This window comes from Canis lupus, chromosome 28, assembly GCF_048164855.1.
Source record: "Canis lupus baileyi chromosome 28, mCanLup2.hap1, whole genome shotgun sequence".
Lineage (NCBI taxonomy): Eukaryota > Metazoa > Chordata > Mammalia > Carnivora > Canidae > Canis > Canis lupus.
In genome coordinates, this window is record NC_132865.1 from 19,446,630 (window position 1) to 19,452,141 (window position 5,512).

The following is a 5,512-nucleotide window of genomic DNA, read 5'->3' on the forward strand; positions in this document are numbered from 1 at the left end:
GGGATATTAGCTGTAGTTCTGCATTGTGGGAGGGAGCATACCAGTATTATACTTAAGTATTATACTGGAGCATACCAGTACAGCTCCAGGGAATATTTTTTTAATAAAATAATTTTTATTGGTGTTCAATTTACCAACATACAGAATAACACCCAGTGCTCATCCCGTCAAGTATCCCCCTCAGTGCCCGTCACCCACTCACCTCCATCCCCCGTCCTCCTCCCCTTCCACCACCCCTAGTTCGTTTCTCCAGGGAATATTTTGAGCCTTGATAAGGAAATGATCAATATTTTGCATGTGGCATGTATTTCAAAACTCTCACTCTGTTCTAGAAAAATAGCTCATCTTTTAGATACTTTGCTACTTAAAATCCTTTGTAGGACATAGTTTAGGATTAGTAGCCAAAAAATAAAAATAGCATGGAGTCAGGGCTTAAAAATCTACAAGTTTAGAGGAAAATAATCATATGTTGGTGAAAGCTTCCACTAAAGAACTGTGCTACTTTCCCATTTTTAAAAAGGCAAAAAAGTCTGTGGGAGGATAGGGAAGTGAAAGTTGTTAATGGGTATTGAGTTTTAGGTCTGCAAGATGAAAAGTTCTCAAGATATGTTGCACAGCAACATAAATATATAGTTAACACTACTGAACTTGTGCTTGAGGCTCGTTAAGATGGGGAATTTTATATATTTTTTACATTTAAAAAGTGAAAAAGAAGAAGGAAAGCCTATGAATGCCCCTAGTGGTCTCAAAAATACTATTTCCCACTAAAAGGAAGAAAGATTGGAGAAATTGCTGATTCCAGGTCTGGGGCAGAAAAATGTGCAGGATGGAGCCTGGAACATCTTAGCATATTAGATAACCAATAAGAAGACATTCCCCACTGACCAAAGATGGCTTTCCTATGGCTGCTGTAATGACTAACCACTAATTCAGTGAGGAGTCAGGGAGGCCTTCTTGGAGGAAATTACATCCAATAATTAGAGGATTATATTGTATTATGTTGCAGTGTACTCACTGTATTTTATTGCATGGCATCACATCATCAATGGCAGAGCCAGTTCCTTCTGCAGACTCTGGGGGAAGAAACTGTTTCCTTTTTCATCTTAGAGAGCTGCAACACTTGTATTCCTCCATCTTCAAAGTTCAGCACTCCCATCTCTGCTTCCGTCAGCACATCACCTTCTCTTCTGACCTGCTGCCTCCTTCTTATAAGAACTCTGTGATTACACTAAAACCATTGGGCTAATCCAAGATAATCTCCTCAAGATCTATCTATAAAATACCTTTTGCCATTTAATGTGACAGTTTCCAGGCATGAACATCTTGAGGAATCATTATTCAGCCTACCTATAGACTATATAAACATCCAGATAGTAACTACAATGAACTGAAATACACCAAATATATTCAAAAGTATGAGGTCATAATCTTTTAAAAGATTTTATTTATTTATTTGAGAGAGAGAGGGATGCCTGGATGGCTCAGCAGTTAAGCATCTGCCTTCGGCTCAGGGCATAATCCTGGAGTCCCGGGATTGAGTCCCACGTTGGGCTCCCTGCATGGAGCCTCCTGTCTCTGCCTGTGTGTGTGTGTGTGTGTGTCTCATGAATAAATAAAGTCTTTATTTAAAAGAGAGAGAGAGAGAGGGAGAGAGAGAGAGAGAGAGAGTTAGAGAGAATGAACACAAGCCAGGGAAGGGGGAGATGGAGAAGAGGGAGGATCTCTAGCAGACTCTTCACTGAGTGTGGAACCCAATGTGGGGTCAGTCTCACAACCCTGAGATCACAACCTGAGCTGAAACCAAGAGTCAGACGTTCAATCAACTGAGCCACCCAGGTGTCTTGGGCTCAAAAGTTGTTTAAAGCCTAATTAATCGGGGATCCCTGGGTGGTGCAGCGGTTTGGCGCCTGCCTTTGGCCCAGGGCGGGATCCTGGAGACCCGGGATCGAGTCCCACATCGGGCTCCCGGTGCATGGAGCCTGCTTCTCCCTCTGCCTGTGTCTCTGCCCCTCTCTCTCTCTGTGTGTGACTATCATAAATAAATTAAAATAAATAAATATTTTTTAAAAAGCCTAATTAATCATTAGATGATGCTAAGAAGTCAACTCTTTTGAAAACTGGTAAATAAAGAGAAAGAATCAAGCATTTATCCTGACTTTTCTATAGCAACTGAGCTACTGGTAATCAGAGAGTAGATGGGACAAGTTTCCCTTGCCTCCTTATACTCTTTTTTCTCTACTTTTAGAAGTATTCAACTAGTATATGAAAAAGGAAAAATAGAATATAACCATTTTGCAAAACCTAATGAAGCACTGAACTTAGGCACCAAGTGTCAATGGTTTCTCACTTTACAAAGAGAGGAACAAACTTTGTGAACTTCTTGATGGATGAACACTATGGTAGCTAGCCTCCAAGATGGTTCCCAATGATCCTTATTTCCTAATATTCAAATCCTTGTGTAAACTCCTAATGAATAGGGCTGACTCTGTAACAAATAAAATACTGCATAAAAGACAGTGTGCAACTTCCAAGCTAGATCGTATACATCATTGTGGCTTCCACGTTGTTCTTCTGGCTCAGTTGCTCTAGGGAAAGCAAGTAACCCTGAAGAGAGAACCATGTGGTGAGAAACTAAGGCTGTCAAAAAGCCAGCAAAATGTGTCAGTCATGTGAGTAACCCACCTTGGAAATCATTCCTCCTGCTCTAGTTCAGCCTTCAGATGACAGTAGTACCAGCTGATAGCTTGACTATAACCTCATGAGAGAACCTGGGCTAGAAGCATTCAGTTCAAGCTACTCCCAGATACTGGACCAACAGGCACCATGCGGTATTTTGTTTTAAACCTCTAACTTTTGGGACACCTGGTGGCTCAGATGGTTAAGTGTCCAACTCTTGATTTCAACTCAGGTCAGGGTCCTAGAATGGACCCCCACATGGCTCCCCACTCAGTGGGAAGTCTGTTTCTCTGCTTTTCCCTCTGCCCCTTCCCTTGCTCAATCGCACTCTCTCAAATAATTCAGTCTTTAAAAAAAAAACAAAAAACAAAAAAAAAACCCGCAAACTTTTAGGGGCAATTTGTTAATGCAACAACAGATAATATAAGCAACATCATCTATGAATTAGTCTTGTCCAAAATAATCAAATCTCAATCTGATGAAGCTTCAAGTCCCACTGCCAATTTATAGATCAGAAGACAGAGAAACATATTAAACTACACCTCAGTGATACAATCAGAAAATCTAGACCACAAAAAGATGTAAATGACAAAGAACTCCATTTCTTCAAAAGATAATCTGCAAGGGAGAAAAAAACGAAGTGAAGGAAATGGAGGGGCCCATAGCTTAGAAGAGTCTTGAAAAACATTTCATAAATTGGTGTGAATAAGGCATGAACTTTACTTAGATCTTAATCCAAACAAAGTGTGGAGAGGAAATTGGAATTTGAACAGACTGGTATTTGATAACTTTGGGAAGAGAGGAGTGGCTTGGGTATTATAATAGTATTATATTTTTTAAGTCCTCATCTGGTAGAGTTGCAAAATATTTAAGAAAGAAACGTTATGATGTCTGGGATTGGCTTCCAAATAAAAGTTGAAGGCAAGTGGTTGGGATCTAAACCAAACAATATTGACAACAAATTGGTAATTGTTGAATCCGAATGATAGTCCTGTTGATTCATTATACTCTTCTACCTCTGAACAACTTAAATTCTCAACAAAAAGGAATCCCACAACAAAAGTATTAAGTGTTCTGAAAAAAATCGGAATACAACTTTAAAAATTGTGTTCAAACTAAGGCTATCATTCAGACCTAATGGCCATTTTGTTACTTCTGCTTCCAAAAGCAGAAGTCTTTCAGGATAATGAAATTGACATTGAGAAAAGAGATTGCAAAACATATTATCAATCAGTATATTACATGATGTAACTCAGATGATAAGCCAAAATCACCCTGCCTTTCGAGACTCAAAACTGACTCAATGCCCTTCCTTTAGATAGTGAGAGACTTCTCACTTCCCCAACCTTTCCAAGATTACTCCACCTGTGGTGAAAGTAGTAAAGTGACAGAGATGTGTAAATTTCTCCTCCTCACCTTGGCCTGAATGGTTTCTGCTGACTTATTGCAGTGATGAATCATATTCTACACATGCTGTTCCTTTTCTACTTCTTGGTATCACTCCAGATGATGTACTTGAGAAGTCATCTTATATTCTAAGCTTTTTAATTTTCCTTAAACAACTAAGTTGTATTCTGAATTATTCTGATACAAATAAAAATAGGTTTTTTCACTCCACCACACAGGTGACAAAAATGGGTATATGGATACAGGACATTTAAAGAGATATGGTACACTCAAAACAAGTTATGAAGTGACCCTTGGAAAAAAATGTTAAAATATTAACAATGCTGTTTTTTCTTTTAGGAATGGAACTAAGTGATTTTTTTTCTTGCTCCTACTTTCTAATATTTGATGAACATTTGATTATGGAATAATTTTTTATAGGAAGATATAAATCACATTTACTGTCAAGACACATTATTGTCAAGACACAGGACAAAGGAGCAGGCAGGCAGAGACCCAAACGGAAGATGCGGATGGCGCGTGCTTGTTCATCTTTCTGAGACTTAGAGGCTGTCTTCTGCTAGGATCACAAGCTAGCTGGTTCTAGCAGAGGGAAGGCTGTAGGTTTCAGAAAGGGGAGCACTTTCTTACCTTACGCTACCTCCTATAAGCCTCTAGCAGCTTCAGACCTGACCTTTGTGAATGAACTAGTGATGCTTCTGGTGCTTCCCCATTCCCCAGCTAACCCATAAAGATTAGATTTACCACCATGGCAGACAATAGGAGACATTAGGCAACTCCATACAGACTGGGGGTTTTGTTCTTAACTAGAACTCTGATAACTAGCACAGTACCTGGCACACGCTGGGCACTTAATAAGTTATCTACTAATATAGATAGCATTACCTGAAGCCTTTTGCTACTTACTGAAAAGCTTTCACAAGAACCAATTTTCATTTTACAATTAGAGGTTAAAATCTTAAAATGCCAATACTTCATAAAATTAGCAGAGATTGTGAATTTATAAAAGGTACTGTCCAACTATTTAGCGCCTCTGATTTTCCAACTGATAGGATACACCAAGGGAGAAGAGTGCCACCAAAGACATCACTACTTAGGTCACCATCTCTTCTGTAACTACCACACTCAACGGGACATGGAGATCCTTATTATGGGAAACTATGCCTGAGAAGATAAACAAAAACTTGTGTTCTGCACCAAAGGGAGATTAACACTGCTTCCCATAATTCTAGAATTTTTAAAAAAAGCTTTTAATGTAGGCAACGTATCTATACTTAGAAAAATCCAAACATAAAGGAAAAACAACTCTCATTTGTTTCTGACACCCGATCCCCAGCTTAGAGACAACCACACTTATTATATAAAATTATCCATGCATATGCCAGTGTATTTTCATACTTTTTTAAAAACACAAATGGCAGAATGTTAC